The sequence below is a fragment of the Gopherus evgoodei genome, chromosome 15 (genome assembly GCF_007399415.2).
Source record: "Gopherus evgoodei ecotype Sinaloan lineage chromosome 15, rGopEvg1_v1.p, whole genome shotgun sequence".
Classification (NCBI taxonomy): domain Eukaryota; kingdom Metazoa; phylum Chordata; order Testudines; family Testudinidae; genus Gopherus; species Gopherus evgoodei.
Window position 1 is genome coordinate 29,391,769 of NC_044336.1, and position 14,381 is coordinate 29,406,149.

Genomic DNA, 14,381 nt, shown 5'->3' on the forward strand with positions numbered 1-14,381 from the left:
GTAGGTGCTGGGGGGTGGGGAGGAGGAGCTGATTGGTGGGTGCTGAGTACCCACTGTTTTTTGTTTTTGTTTTTTTTCTGTGAGTGCTCACAACCCTGGAGAGAATAGACATTGCACTTTGCACTAAGAGCAAGAATTTTTGCTATAAGCTGAATTTACCAGCTGGAAGTGACATAGGAAGAGAAATTGATCACAGACTGCCAGTGTGTTGGGGCCATGAAAAAGGCTAATGCAATCCTAGATATTTTCAGTAGAGATAGGGAAGTGTTATTACCATTGTAAAAGACACTGGTGAGACCTCATATGGAACACTGTGTGAAATTCCAGTCTCTCGGGTTTGAGAGAGATTAATTCAAGGAATGGAGACCTTTCCTTATAAGAGGAGACTTAAGGAGCTTCACTTGTTTAGCCGAGCCAGCCAAAAGCTAGGGGGAGATATGCTTGCTCTCTATAAATACGTCAGAGGGATAAACTCCGGGGAGGGAGAGGAGTTATTTATGTTAAGGGCCAACATTTGCACATGAACAAATGGATATAAACTGGCCATCAACAAGTTTAAGCTGGAAATTAGATGAAGGTTTCTAACAATCAGAGGGATTAAGTTCCGGAACAGACTTCTGGGGGAGCAATGGAGGCAAAAAAAATTAACTTGTTTCAATACTGAGCTTGATAAGTTTATGGAGCTGATGGTATGATGAGTTTGTCTACAGCAGTGGTTCTCATCTGGGGTATGCATACCCCGGAGGATACACAGAAATCTTCCAGAGAGTACATCAACTCATCTAAATATTTGCCTAGTTTAAAAACAGGCTACGTAAAAAGCAGTGCTGAAGTCAATACTAGCTAAAATTTCATACAATGACTTGTTTATACTGCTCTATATACTATACACTGAAATGTAAGTGCAATAATTATATTCCAAATGATTTATTTTATAATTGGTAAAAAGGGAAAAGTAGGAAATTTTTCTTTAACTTTGACACTTTTGTATTTTTGTCTGATTTTGTAAGCAAGTAGTTTTGAAGTGAGGTGAAAACTTGGGGGTATGCCAGACAAATCAGATTCCTGAGAGGGGTATGATAGTCTGGAAAGATTGAGAGTCACTGGTCTACAGTGACATATGGCCCATCTATGACAGCTAGTAGCAAAAATCTCCAATGTCTGGAAATGGAACACTGAGAGGGCTCTGCGTTATTACAGAGAATTCTTTCCCAAGTGTCTGGCTGGTAGGCCTCACCCATATGCCCAGGGTCTGATTGCCATATCTGGGGTTGGGAAAGAATTTTTCCCCAAGTCAGATTGGCAGAGACGCTAGCATTTTTTCACCTTCCTCTGCTGCCTAGGACACAGGTGATTTGGTGGTTTGAACTAGTGTAAATGGTGGATTCTCTGTAACTTGTACTCTTTAAATCAATATCTGAGGACTTTAGTAACTCAACCAGAGGTTAGTAGTGGATGGGTGAGGTTCTGTGGCCTGTGATGTCCAGGAGGTCAGCCTAGATCAGGGGTAGCCAATTATTGTTTGTCTAGGTCCATATTTCTTAGTCAAGGTCCAGACTTCAGAGAAAATAATAAATGATAACTAATGATAAGTAAATAAAAAGATTTCGGGGTCCAGTCAAAAGTGTCTGGCAGTCTGGATTTGGATCATGGTCTGCCTATTGACTACCTCTGGCTTTGGTGATCATGTTGGTCCCTTCTAGCTTTAAAGTCTGATGGTGGACTGTATTCTGGAAAAGTGACTCTGAAACGGATGTCATTTTCACAATTGATACCATGGGTGCTAACTTCTCCTGGCGCCGGTGGGTGCTCATGCCCTCCCACCCCTGCCCTGACTCCACCCCATCCCACCCCCATTCCAACCCCTTCCCAAAGTCCCCGCCCCAACTCCACCCCCTCCCTGCCCCTATTGTAGGAGTAGGGAGGTGGTATAATCTCTTACACACAGCTTTAGTGATCCTATTTCTGGGATACTGTGTCCGGTTCTGCTGTCTATATTTCAAAAAGGATGTTGACAAATTGGAAAGGGTTTGGATAAGGGCTACAAGAATGATCTGAGGTTTGAAAAACATGACGTGACTTGATTGTGATCTATAAGTACCTATATGAGGAAGAGATATCTGATAGTAGATGGCTCTTTAATTTTGCAGAGAAAGGTATAATCAGATCCAATGGTTGAAAACTGAAGATAGACAAATTCAGACTGGAAATAAGGCATATTTTTTTTAACAATAAGGGTAATTAATCATTGGAACAACTTACCTAGGAATGTGATGGATTCTTCGCTGCTTGAAGGCTCAAACAGAAGTCATGAGCTTGATGAAGAAGTTACTGGGCAAGGTTCTTTGGCCTCTGTTTTGTAGGAAGTTAGTTTAGGGCCATGTCTGCTCTACACTACAAAATTCTGCCGGCACAACTCTGTTGGTCAAGATGTGATCCCTGACCAACAGAGCTGTGCCAGCAAAAACCCCTTCTGTAGACACAGTTATACCAGCAGGACTACTCTTTTTCAGCATCGTTTATTTCACTCAGGGGAGCTGGAGTTAACTACACTGTCAAAAATGCAATTTTCTCAGCATAGCTGAGTCCACACTAGGAGTGCGGTCCCAGTATAATAACCAGTACTGCTATGCTGACGAAGCCCTCCTAGTATACACATGGACTAGATTATTATAATGGTCCCTTCTGGCCTTAGCATCTGTGACTGTATGAATACTCAAGATGCTATTGCCATATGTACCTTGACCATAACAATTACAGTAATAGCAACGTACATACTGTTAAGTATCAGGAGGTAGCTGTGTTAGTCTGTATCCACAAAAACAAGGAGTCCGGTGGCACCTTAAAGACTAAGATTTATTTGGGCATAAGCTTTCGTGGGTAAAAAAAAATCACTTCTTCAGATGCATCTGAAGAAGTGATTTTTTTTTTTTACCCACGAAAGCTTATGCCCAAATAAATCTGTTTAGTCTTTAAGGTGCCACCGGACTCCTTGTTGTTTTTACACACTGTTAGATGATAGTGATAAAAATGCCTGAATTTAATCTACACTACAACTCTTCACCTCTGCTAATGCTGACAGAGTTGCATTGGTAGTCAAATATGGCTATGAAGTTTGCCTAGTGTAGATCCAAATTTGGGGCCATTTGACCAAGGGGTTCCTGAGTGAGGGCTCAGATTATCACACCATGGTGTCAACACCCAAAGGTTACCCCCACAGCATGCATGCTGCCCACCAGCCCTATGGGAAAGATATAATTAAAAGGTTATCTCAAAAAGATTTTACTTCTCCAGTTTGTCTCGTCACAAGCCTTATGCGTTAATTCTGGCACCAAATTAATGATACTGAACATATGCTGGCAGAGGCATTAATAGAATGTTTAGCCTTTAAAGTTTCATCTCAACTGACTAGCTCAAGGGGCTAAGCAGTAGTCCTTTGAACCTGACCCCTCCTCACCCTAGCTACTGTCAGTTTGAGTCCCACTTTAGGCAGAAATCTGGAAGAGATTAGGAGGCATATTGCTAAAATCTGTCAGGAGGGGTGTATTTTTGGGAAATATGATCAAAGTATTTTTTTAATTAAATATGCAAATACTTGCTGGCAGGGGAGGGACATTTTAGGAGGTGGGGGAATAGAGGCAAGGGGTTTGGAGCTGCATTGAGGGGAGGGGGATAAGTGGAGATGAGTGGAGTTGTGGGGGCTCAGGTGAGGGGGAAGGGAATATGGGGGTGAGTAACATAGGAACTGGAGGAAAATTAGGGTAGGGGCACCTGTCAAACCCACATTCTTCAATTCTCTGTGTGCCAGAATATGGAGTGCCTGAACCCCTGTCCCTACACATACACACGACCTGCCAGGATCTGGGTTTTCCTGACTCCTGGCAGCCCCCTTTCCCTTCCCTGTGTGAGCTGGGGATCTGGGTGTGGAACTTAGAACAGGCATAGCGCGTGCACTAGGAGGAACACATGGATGACACTGGACACTCAGCTCCACATCTATGCTTGACACATCAGAAACCTTCCTGTACTGGGGATGGGGGAAGGGAACACACACCGGCAGGAATGGGGCTGTTCACACATCTCCGAGCTATTGTTTCAGGCTGTATTCATCTCCATGTGGTATTCTCTCTCAGCTAAGAACATCTAGGGTCACTTAACACCTCTCTTATCCTGCAACTCTCAAGTCTGAAACCCACCCTGGGCAGAAGGTTGAGAATGAACTGCGAACACTTAGCACAAAGCTGCCTCTGTCAAGGTTTTTAATTATTGTGGATACATGTGATCTGAGTACAGCAGAATATTCATAAAGAACAATCTATTTTTAAAAGAAAATAAATCATATATGCAAAAGCTCCCTGGGAAGTAGGAGTGTTCAGGGGGTGCAAGAGTGAGTGGTAATAGGTAAGAGGGATTTGGGTCTGCTGTGAGTGATAGGTAGGGTTACCATATGTCTGGGTTTTCCCACACACTGCTTCTTTATTTTTAATCTTCTGTCCGGGTGGACTTTTCAAATAAGAGGCAATGTCTGGGTTTTTTGTGGAGCAGACATTGCAGCTCAGAAAGAGCCCCAGTTGGTGCCTGCCCAGCATCTGCATCTGCTTGGTCCCTCGCAGCTGCCAGATCACGCCCACTCAGGCCCCAGCTCCTAGTCCTGAGGTAGGGGAGAGTCCCACAGGAAGACACTGATTGACAGTTATCACAGCATCCTGGGTCTGTGCCAGCTGCCTATGATAGGGAGTGACACTGTCCCCTGCCTTGAGAGTGAGGTCCCAGGTACCCCTTTCAGTACCCCCTAATTGTACCCCCCCACAGCAATGTTCTCTTTTTGGGAATCTGAAACAAGGTAACTCTAGTCATAGGGATATCATGGGGAGGGGCATTAAATGGGAATGGGTGGTAGGGGAGGGAAAAGGGGTTGTGGGACTCAAGTAAGGGGAGGTGAAGGATTAAGGGGAATTGGAGGGAGAAAGATGAGAGAGGTAGCAGAGGAAGTTGGCAGGGGATTAGGGATAAAAGGGGGGCCTGTCAGTCCTGAACGCACCTCTTCCATGTGTGTGCTGGGATCTGGGGGAGCCTAACCCATCTATCGAGGTCTGAGCCTCTACAGATGCTGCCTAGTCTATTCTGGGATCTGGGGGATCCTGCCCCTCTCCCTGCTGCTCTTGTGAGCTGGGATTTAGGGTGGTAGACTGAAGGTAACACAAATATAAACATCTGAAATCTAGACAATGTATTAATTACGATAGATGCCCCCCATATGAGATGGGGGGCTGGCCAGAGTGTGTGGGGGCGGGGCTTGGTTTGGGGGAGGGGGCAGACTGCATGGTTGGGGAATCCTGGATGAAGCAGGGGCAGCAGGAGTCCCAGCTGGAGTAGGAGTGAGGGGCCCAGCTCAGGCTCCATAAGCAAGTGTGCAACCTTTAGTAAGCTGCCGCCTGTGATATGTGTACGCAGTAGCACAGGTCACAAAACAGCAAGGAGCAGCTTCTTAAGTGTTTATGGAATCTGTGGTGTCAACTAATGGCTTAATGGGAGGGGGAGCTGGAAATGTTGGCTGGGGAGGGCTACATGTTGCAGATAATGGTGGGAGAGGGGCTGGAGAAGGAGAGACACCAGTCTTCTCCCACATGCTTAAAGTTACGGTAACAGCCATGTAATAAAACCATCAAGGTTTTGGGACATAGACCATGGATGAGATTTTTCAACAGCCCTGTTAGCAACTACCCATTGTAAACATTTCAAAGCATAACCATTATCCCATTCCACTATAACAAAGTGTACAGGGGAGGGGAGGAGCACTGAGGAATCACAGAGAAATTGTATGCCCTAGTGAAAAGACCACTGGGCTGGGGCTTTTTCTAGCTCTGTCACTGTGCTGCTGGTTAACCTTGAGGTAGTCACTTTGCTATTCTGTGTCTCAGTTTCCCAAGTTGCCCAGTGTAGATAATTATGTAAAGTTCTTTGAGATCTACTGAAGAAAAGCACTAGAGAAAAGGTAGGTCTGCTTAATTATTGCCTAGCCGCATTAGCATATGAACTGCAAACCTACATGAGAACTATAACTACCTGAATGGCCACTAACTCTACCAACAAACATTTCTCATTCTGTTAAAAAAAAAAAAAAAGGCAGATTAAATGGGAAAAAAAGTATTATCACAGAGTTAAGGTTGCCTGGTGACAGCTTGTGCCCTTCCAGAACGTTGTATTCAGCAAAACTCAAACTTCTGAAACCCAGGAAATAGAGTTAAGGTAAATGCCCACACATTCTTAGTGCTCCCCTCTTTGAGCAATGGCCCACAATGCCCATACAAACTCTCACTCTGCCCTTTCACTGTAATGGACTGGTGCTACCTATACTCGCCCTGTGCTCAAACACTGAGCCTATTCCCCCACCAGAATACCACACTAGTGAAAGAGGTTGTTTGTTAATTTTTACGCTTGCACACAGAATACAACCTAACCTATACTTCCCCATTCCATCATTGAATCTACAGCCTGTTGTCATATCTCACCTCACAATGATGAGACCCATAGCCAGAAGACCCCAGTGCCCTACTACAGGCACAACGTACCCAATTCTGCATTGAAATGATGCAGACTGGATCCTCAAGGTAATCATGCACCTCTTTCCTTTGATAACACACATTTGGGGGGCTTTTCCAAGTTATTCCAACTTATTCCTCCACCATTCAAGACAGCTACATCTAAACCAATTAAAGCAGGTGGAGTGCATACAGTAATTTCCAGTAGGTATAGCCAGCTACAGCTGCATGCATGTGATGGAAATGGAAGAAGTAGAGGAAGCATTTAGAATGTCAGTTATGGAGGGTAAAGCAATACCAGTGTTTATCAGTGCTGGAATACCTCTTGATAGAAAGTGAACTAATGCTTCAGAATTGTAAATGGGTAAAATCACAGAGCCTGTCGCACTTTGAAAACAACAAAATAGGCTACAGTTGGGTCATTCCACACTTATCTCTAAAGGTTGTGTTGATAAAAGTGATGACATCCAAAAGGCAACATAATAAAGATCAGAATTTCCTGTTCAAACTTGCTCTCTCTGTTGGCAGATCGCATACACATTGGGGGCATCATTGTCAACAGAGTGAGCATCGCACTGTGGCTACCTATCCCCCAGTCCAGTTCAACACCTTCTGTTGTTAGGTGTTGTGGGAAAGCAGAGCAGGTTGTGGCATATCTTGAGACCTGGCTAAATGTCCTGTGATGCATTGCTTTGTGTCCCAGCCATCCATGGGCTTCCGGCTTTCTTTCATGACACTTTTGCAATGGCCATTCTCTGCTGTGCCCCTGGCATCTTTGTGAGAAGGGATGGTGTTACCGTGCCTCCCTGGGTCACAACTGAAAATACCGAATTCAGGACAAACAGCTCAGAAATAGGGCAGACACACCCCAAAACTGGGGGTTATTCTCCCATAAAATATACTAAATCAGCAACAAAAGTAGACTTCTGTCTCACCACACTGGCTAACAAGAAGTCAGAAAAGCAGGCATTCCTGGATTCAACACCCAGACACTAGACTTAAAGATGAGTGGTTATTTAAAACCAGTTTAATCAAACAAAAGGGTTCTTCTGATCCCAATAGAACAGCCACGTACCCAGATCAATATACAACTCAGATCTTACCCAATAATCATGCTGTTGCCTATCCTTTAGTATCTAAAATCTAAAGGTTTATTTATAAAAAGAAAGAAAGGTGAGTTAAAATTGGTTAAAGGAATCAAATGCATACAGTAATTGCAAAGTTCTTGGATCAGGCTTGTAGCAGTGATGGAATAAACTACTGGCAGATATCTCACTGCTAAGGGTAAGCAGTGAAATAAGGGTACATCTACTCCATGTCTGTGGCTTACACCCTGCTCCCTATGCTGCTCACCTATATGCCACTTTGGTCCCTGCACAAGCAATTGCCAAATGGCACGGGAAAGTTCCCTACAATGGGGGAAGGAACAAAGCTGCTCTGTCCCGGAACCTTTGGCAGAGGATCCCTGAGTACCTCCAGGAAATGTTCCTGGAGATCTCTCTGGAGGATCCCCATGAGATCTCAGCGTAAATCAACACCCTGTTCTGCCCTACCGATTAGATACACAGGGAAATGTCCACTTCACAGAAACATAGACAGCCTTCCACATTTCTATACCCTGAACCCACCTCCATACTACACAAGCCACAACCACTTACCAGGCATCCCATCTCCTGCTTCTTGCGTCCCAGGGAGTGACTGCTGAGACTGGATAGACACGTCTGGAGTGGAGAACAGTTCCTGGCTGCCTGCCCCATCAGGCAACATCCTCATCTAACTTCACCTCTTCATCAATGACTTCGTCCTCTGTGTTAGGTCCTCTTTCTGCTGCCTTCATTCCCTCCAAAGTATCCACAGGACTCTTGGTGATGGAGGTGGGATCTCCACTGAGGATAGCATCCAGCTCCTTCTTGAACTGACAGGGCTTAGGTGAAGCACCAGAGCGACACTTTGCCTCCCTCACATTATGGTACACCTGCCTCAGCTCCTTTATCTTCACTCTGCACTGCAGCATATCCTGATCATATTCCTTTTCTCACAAGCCTCAAGAAATGTATCAGTAGGTATCCCAATACCTACAGCTCAAGTGCAGCTGGGACTGCACAATCTCCTGTCCCCCTATAATGATCAGATCCAGAAACTCCGCAGCGGTCCAAGTGGTAGAGCATTTGGTGCGATACCCACCATGGTCACCGGGGGAGATGCGATGAGACTTCTTTACGCCAAGCCAGCAGGAAATGGAATTTCTAAAATTTCTGGGGCTTCCAAGCAGGAGGGATAGATGTCGTTTAGTTGGCTGCAGGGCAGTGGAGTTAAAACGGTTGACCAGAGCGGTCACAATGGGCATTGTGGGACACCTCCAGGAGAGCAATTAAAGTGATAAAATCAAGCGTGGTGTCTACGCTGTCACTTTGTTGAGAAAAATGTAGCGGAAAAAGATTTAAAGTCCCTTGTCAGGGTTGATGTATTTACTCGCCAAAACTGGGCATCTTTCCCAACAGAAATTGTCTTACAGTGTGTATGCGTGCACTGTTTGGTCGACACAAGGCAGTTTTTGGTGACACAACTTGGTAGTGTAGACAAGGCCTAACAAAAAGGTATTTATAGTCAGATAACTAGCGCTCTGGTCAAAAGGGCTGATGCAATCCTTGGATGATTAAATGGGAATTTTAGGAGTAGAGAAGTTATTTTACCCCTGTATTTGGCACTCGTGTGGCTGCTGCTGGAATACTGCATGCATTTCTGGTGTCCACAATTCAGAACGATGTCAATAAATTGGAGAGTGTTGAGAGAAGAGCTACGAGAATGATTAAAGGATTAAAAAACATGCCATTTAGTGATACTCACTGAGTTCAATTTATTGAGCTTAAAGATAAGGCTAAGGGATGACTTGATTCAATCTGTAAGTACCTAGATGGGGGACAAATATTTAATAAAGGGATCCTCAATCTAGCAGAGAACTGTATAACATGATCATCTAGTGCCTGGAAGTTGAAACTAGACAAATTCAGAGTGGAAATAAGGTATACATTTTTCTCAGTGATAGTAATTAACCATTGGCGCAAGTTACCAAGGGCTATGGTAGATTCTCCATCACTGACCATTTTTAAATCAAGATTTAATGTTTTTCTAAGGCCATGTCCACACTACAGAGTAAAATCGAAATTAATAAAATCGATTTTATAAAACAGATTTTATGAAATCGATTTTACGCGTCCACACTAGGGCACATTACTTCGGTGGTGTGCGTCCATGGTCCCAGGCTACCATCGATTTCCGGAGCGGTGCACTCTGGGTAGCTCAGTAAAAGAATGGCACCAATAACTTCGATTTCCGTCCACACTAACCCTAAATCGATTTAGTAATATCGATTTTAGGGTTAATCGATTTTAAGTGCCTTGTAGTGTGGACGGGTACAGCGTTAAATTGATTTAACACTGTTTAAATCGATTTAACGCTGTAGTGTGGACCTGGCCTAAGGGTATGGCTACACTTGAAATTTCAAAGTGAAGTGTGAGTGTGGTTGGAGCTCTCCCAGTGCTGCACGTAAACCACATCCTCTACGGGTGTAGCTTGCAGCGCTGGGAGCTGCGCTCCCAGCTCTGCGGCACTGATTACACTGAGGCTTTACAGCGCTGTATCTTGCAGCGCTCAGGGGTGTGTTTTTTCACACCCCTGAGTGCAAAAGTTGCAGCGCTGTAAAGTGCCAGTGTAGCCAAGGCCTCAGAGATCTACTTTAGAAATTGTTTTACGGAAGTTCTCTGCCCTGTGTTATATAGCAGGTCAGACTAGATGATTACAATAGTCCTTTCTGGCTTTGGAATCTAGTGACCATAGGCAGCCCTGTATTCACACCCTACACAGTACTGCGATATACTGGTACAAAATATGCCTTGTGAGGTATCATTTTAGGACTAATAACATGCTGGTTATTAATATAATTGTAAAATTAATTGTAACGTTATATGTGAAGTTATGAATTCCCTCTGTATGATGTTAGAAGAACATGTTTAAGACCAGACAGCCTATCCTAGGTAAAGGTGGTAAGATCTGTCCTAGACAGAGGAATGTGGGTTTACCTTGATTTACATATTAGTAGTAAACTAAACTATTGAGCTAAAATGGCAGCGGTTATCCTGATCCTGAACTTGAGAAAGAGAAAATTAATATGACTCCAGAGAGACACAGGAGACTGAATCCCCAGGAGGCCTTCCTGACTTGTAAACAAGCCTTTGTCTTACACTTAAAATTCTGCAGAGACACAGCTCTACTGCTGTAGTTCTGCCGCTGTAGTGCTTCGCTGTCAAAGCTACCTACGCCAATGGGAGGGATTCTCCCATTGGTGTAGGTAATCTACCTCCCTGAGGGAATAGGTGTAGGTAATCTACTGGAGTTACGTTGGTTTAACTGCATCGCTCAGGGGTATGGATTTTTCACACTCCTGAGTGGAATGGTTATACTGATCTCATTTCCTGGTGTAGACTGGGGCAAAGATCTCTCTTGGGGTGGGGGTGCGGGAAATAAGGAACAGAGAGACTTCTTTATCCTTCACCTTAGGAGGCAAAGGAAACGAGCAATTTGGTCTCTCTGGTGGATCTTGTCTGTAAAATCTGGAAAGAAGACTGTTAAAGATGGTTTCTCTCAACCCACAAAGGGTTTGGCTACACTTGCAGGTGTGCAGCGCTGGGAGTTAAAGCTGTCTTTGTACAGCTGTGTAGGGAAAGCGCTGGATTGTGGCCACACTGACAGCTACCAGCACAGCAGTGTGGCCATATTTGCAGCATTTACAGCGGTGTTGGGAGTGGTGCATTATGGGCAGCTATCCCACAGAGCACTTCGTCCCATTTTGGCGCCATGGGTTGTGGGAAGGGAGCTGAGGGTTTGGGTCATTCTGCTTCCTGTCCCAACGCCCTGTGATGCGTTGCTTCACATCCCAGAAATCCCTGTTTTTCCATCCACATTTGGCACCATCTTGACTCTCTCAACTGTTTCTGTGCAGCGTGATTTCTGTGGGAATTGGAGCCCGAACTGCTGAGGAGTATGCTGACGAGTCTCGCCAGCACATCACATTTGGCAGTTGAGCTGTTCCTTAAGATTCAAAGTGATGAGGAGTCTGATGATGATAGTGAGTCGCTTGACACGTATGACACGGAAATGCTCAGCACCGTGGAACACTGCTTTTGGGCTTGGGAAACAAGCACTGAGTGGTGGGATCACATCATCATGGAAGTCTGGGATGACAAGCAGTGGCTGCAGAACTTTCGGATGAGAAAAGCCACTTTCATGGGACTGTGTGCGGAGCTCGCCCCTACCCTGCAGCGCAGGGACACGAGATTGAGAGCTGCCCTGTCAGTGGAGAAGCGGGTGGCTATTGCAGTCTGGAAGCTGGCAACTCCAGACAGCTACCGATCGGTGGCGAACCAGTTTGGAGTGGGAAAGTCGACCATTGGAATCGTGTTGATGCAAGTTTGCAGGGCCACTAATCGCATCCTGCTAAGAAGAACCGTGACTCTGGGGAATGTGCAGGACATTGTGGATGGCTTTGCACAAATGGGTTTCCCTAACTGTGGAGGGGTGATAGATGGGATACATATTCCTATTCTGGCACCACCTCACCTAGCATCCGAGTATGTTAATTGGAAGGGGTATTTCTCTATGGTTGTCCAGGCGCTTGTGGATCACCATGGGCGTTTCATTGACATTAACACAGGCTGGCCTGGAAAGGTGCATGATGCTCGCATCTTTTGGAACACTGGCCTGTTCAGGAAGCTGCAGGCAGGGACTTTTTTCCCAGACCAGAAGATCACAAGCTCCACCAGAGAGGTCCTTTGGGGCCATCTGCCTGTCCCAAGTCAGGATAAAGGAGGAGGGTTGGGCATGGGGCTAGCAACTCCACCTCGTAAAAAATCAACCTGCTACAGAAACACCAACAATAGAGACAACAGAGACTTTTACTCTGGAAAAAGAACGGTCTTCAACTCGAAGATGCATGACGCTGGGTGGTAAAAGCCGTGAGGAAGCCACTAAGCCGATTACCCTTCTTGCAACCAGGAGGATTACCATAGCCACATGGAATGTGAGGACCATGTACGAGTCAGGAAAGACGGTGCAGGTTGCAGCAGAGATGAGGAGCAACAACCTGACCCTATTAGGCATTAGCGAGACAAGATGGACGCAAGTGGGACAGAGACGACTGTTGACAGGAGAGCTGTTGCTGTATTCAGGACATGAAGAGAGCGACGCACCCCCCACACAGGGAGTAGATTCATGTTGTCCAAGCAGGCACAGAGAGCACTGATTGGTTGGGAGGCACATGGTCCCAGGATCATCACAGCATCCTTCAGAACTAAAATGAAGAGGATTAAGATGAATGTTGTTCAGTGCTACGCTCCAACTAATGACAGTGAAGAGGAGGACAAAGATTATTTTTACAACAGACTCCAGAAACTATTAGAGATTCTCCCAGACAAAGACATCATCATCCTTATGGGAGACTTTAATGCCAAAATTGGACCTGACAACACAGGATACGAACAAGTCATGGGGACCCACACTCTGGGAGAGATGAGTGAGAATGGAGAGAGATTTGTGGATCTGTGTGCACTTAACAACCTGGTCATAGGGGGTAGCATCTTTCCTCACAAGCAGATCCACAAGAGTACCTGGGTATCACCAGCAGGCATGACAGAAAATCAGATCGATCATGTCTGCATTAGCAAGAAGTTTAGAAGATCCTTGCAGGACATTAGAGTTAGAAGAGGCGCAGACGCGGCGTCCGACCATCACTTAGTGGTGGCCAGATTGAAGCTGAAGCTGAAAAAGAACTGGATAGAGGTGTCAGACAGAAGAGTGAAGTACAACGTCAGCCTTCTGAAGGACCATAAGACCAAGGAAGATTTTGGACTGAGGCTGAAGAATAAGTTTTCAGTATTACAGGATCGGTCTGAGGAAGAGGAAGACAGTGTACTAAACAGATGGCAGAAAGTGAGAGACACACTTAGGTTACTATGCCAGGAAGTGCTTGGAATTAAGAAACACCATCAGAAAGAGTGGATCACAGCAGAGACGTTGATCAAGATAGAAGACAGAAAGAAGAAGGTAGCAGTCAACAACAGCAGGACTAGAGCAGCAAAGGCCAAAGCTCAAAAAGAGTATGCTGAAGCCCATAGAGCAGTGAAGAGGAATATCAGGAAGGACAAGAGAGAGTATGTGGATGAACTGGCAGCAGAAGCGGAGCAGGCAGCATACAGCGGTAATAGGAAACAGCTGTATGATACTACCAGGCAACTGTCTGGAAAGTTCAGCAAGCCAGAACGTCCCGTTAAAGACAAGCAGGGAAAGTCTATAACAGGAATAGAACAACAGATGAACAGATGGGCGGAGCACTTTGAGGAACTCCTGAACAGACCAGCACCACCAAATCCACCAGATATCAACCCAGCCAAAGAGGACCTCCCAATTAATTGCGATAAACCAACCAGAGATGAGATCAGAAAAGCCATCACCATGATGAAGAATAGGAGGCGGCTGGACCTAATGACATCCCAGCAAAGGCCCTGAAAGCAGACCTGGATGCTTCAGTGGAAATGCTGTACCCCCTCTTTGAGAAGATATGGGAAGAAGAAGTGATTCCGGTAGACTGGAAAGAGGGATATCTCATCAAAATCCCCAAGAAAGGAGATCTTAGCAACTGTGCCAGTTATAGAGGAATCACACTCCTGTCGGTGCCAGGGAAGGTCTTCAACCGAGTCCTCTTAGAGAGAATGAAGGATGCCGTCGATCCACAGCTACGAGATGAACAGGCAGGCTTCCGGCAGAATAGATCATGCACCGACCAGA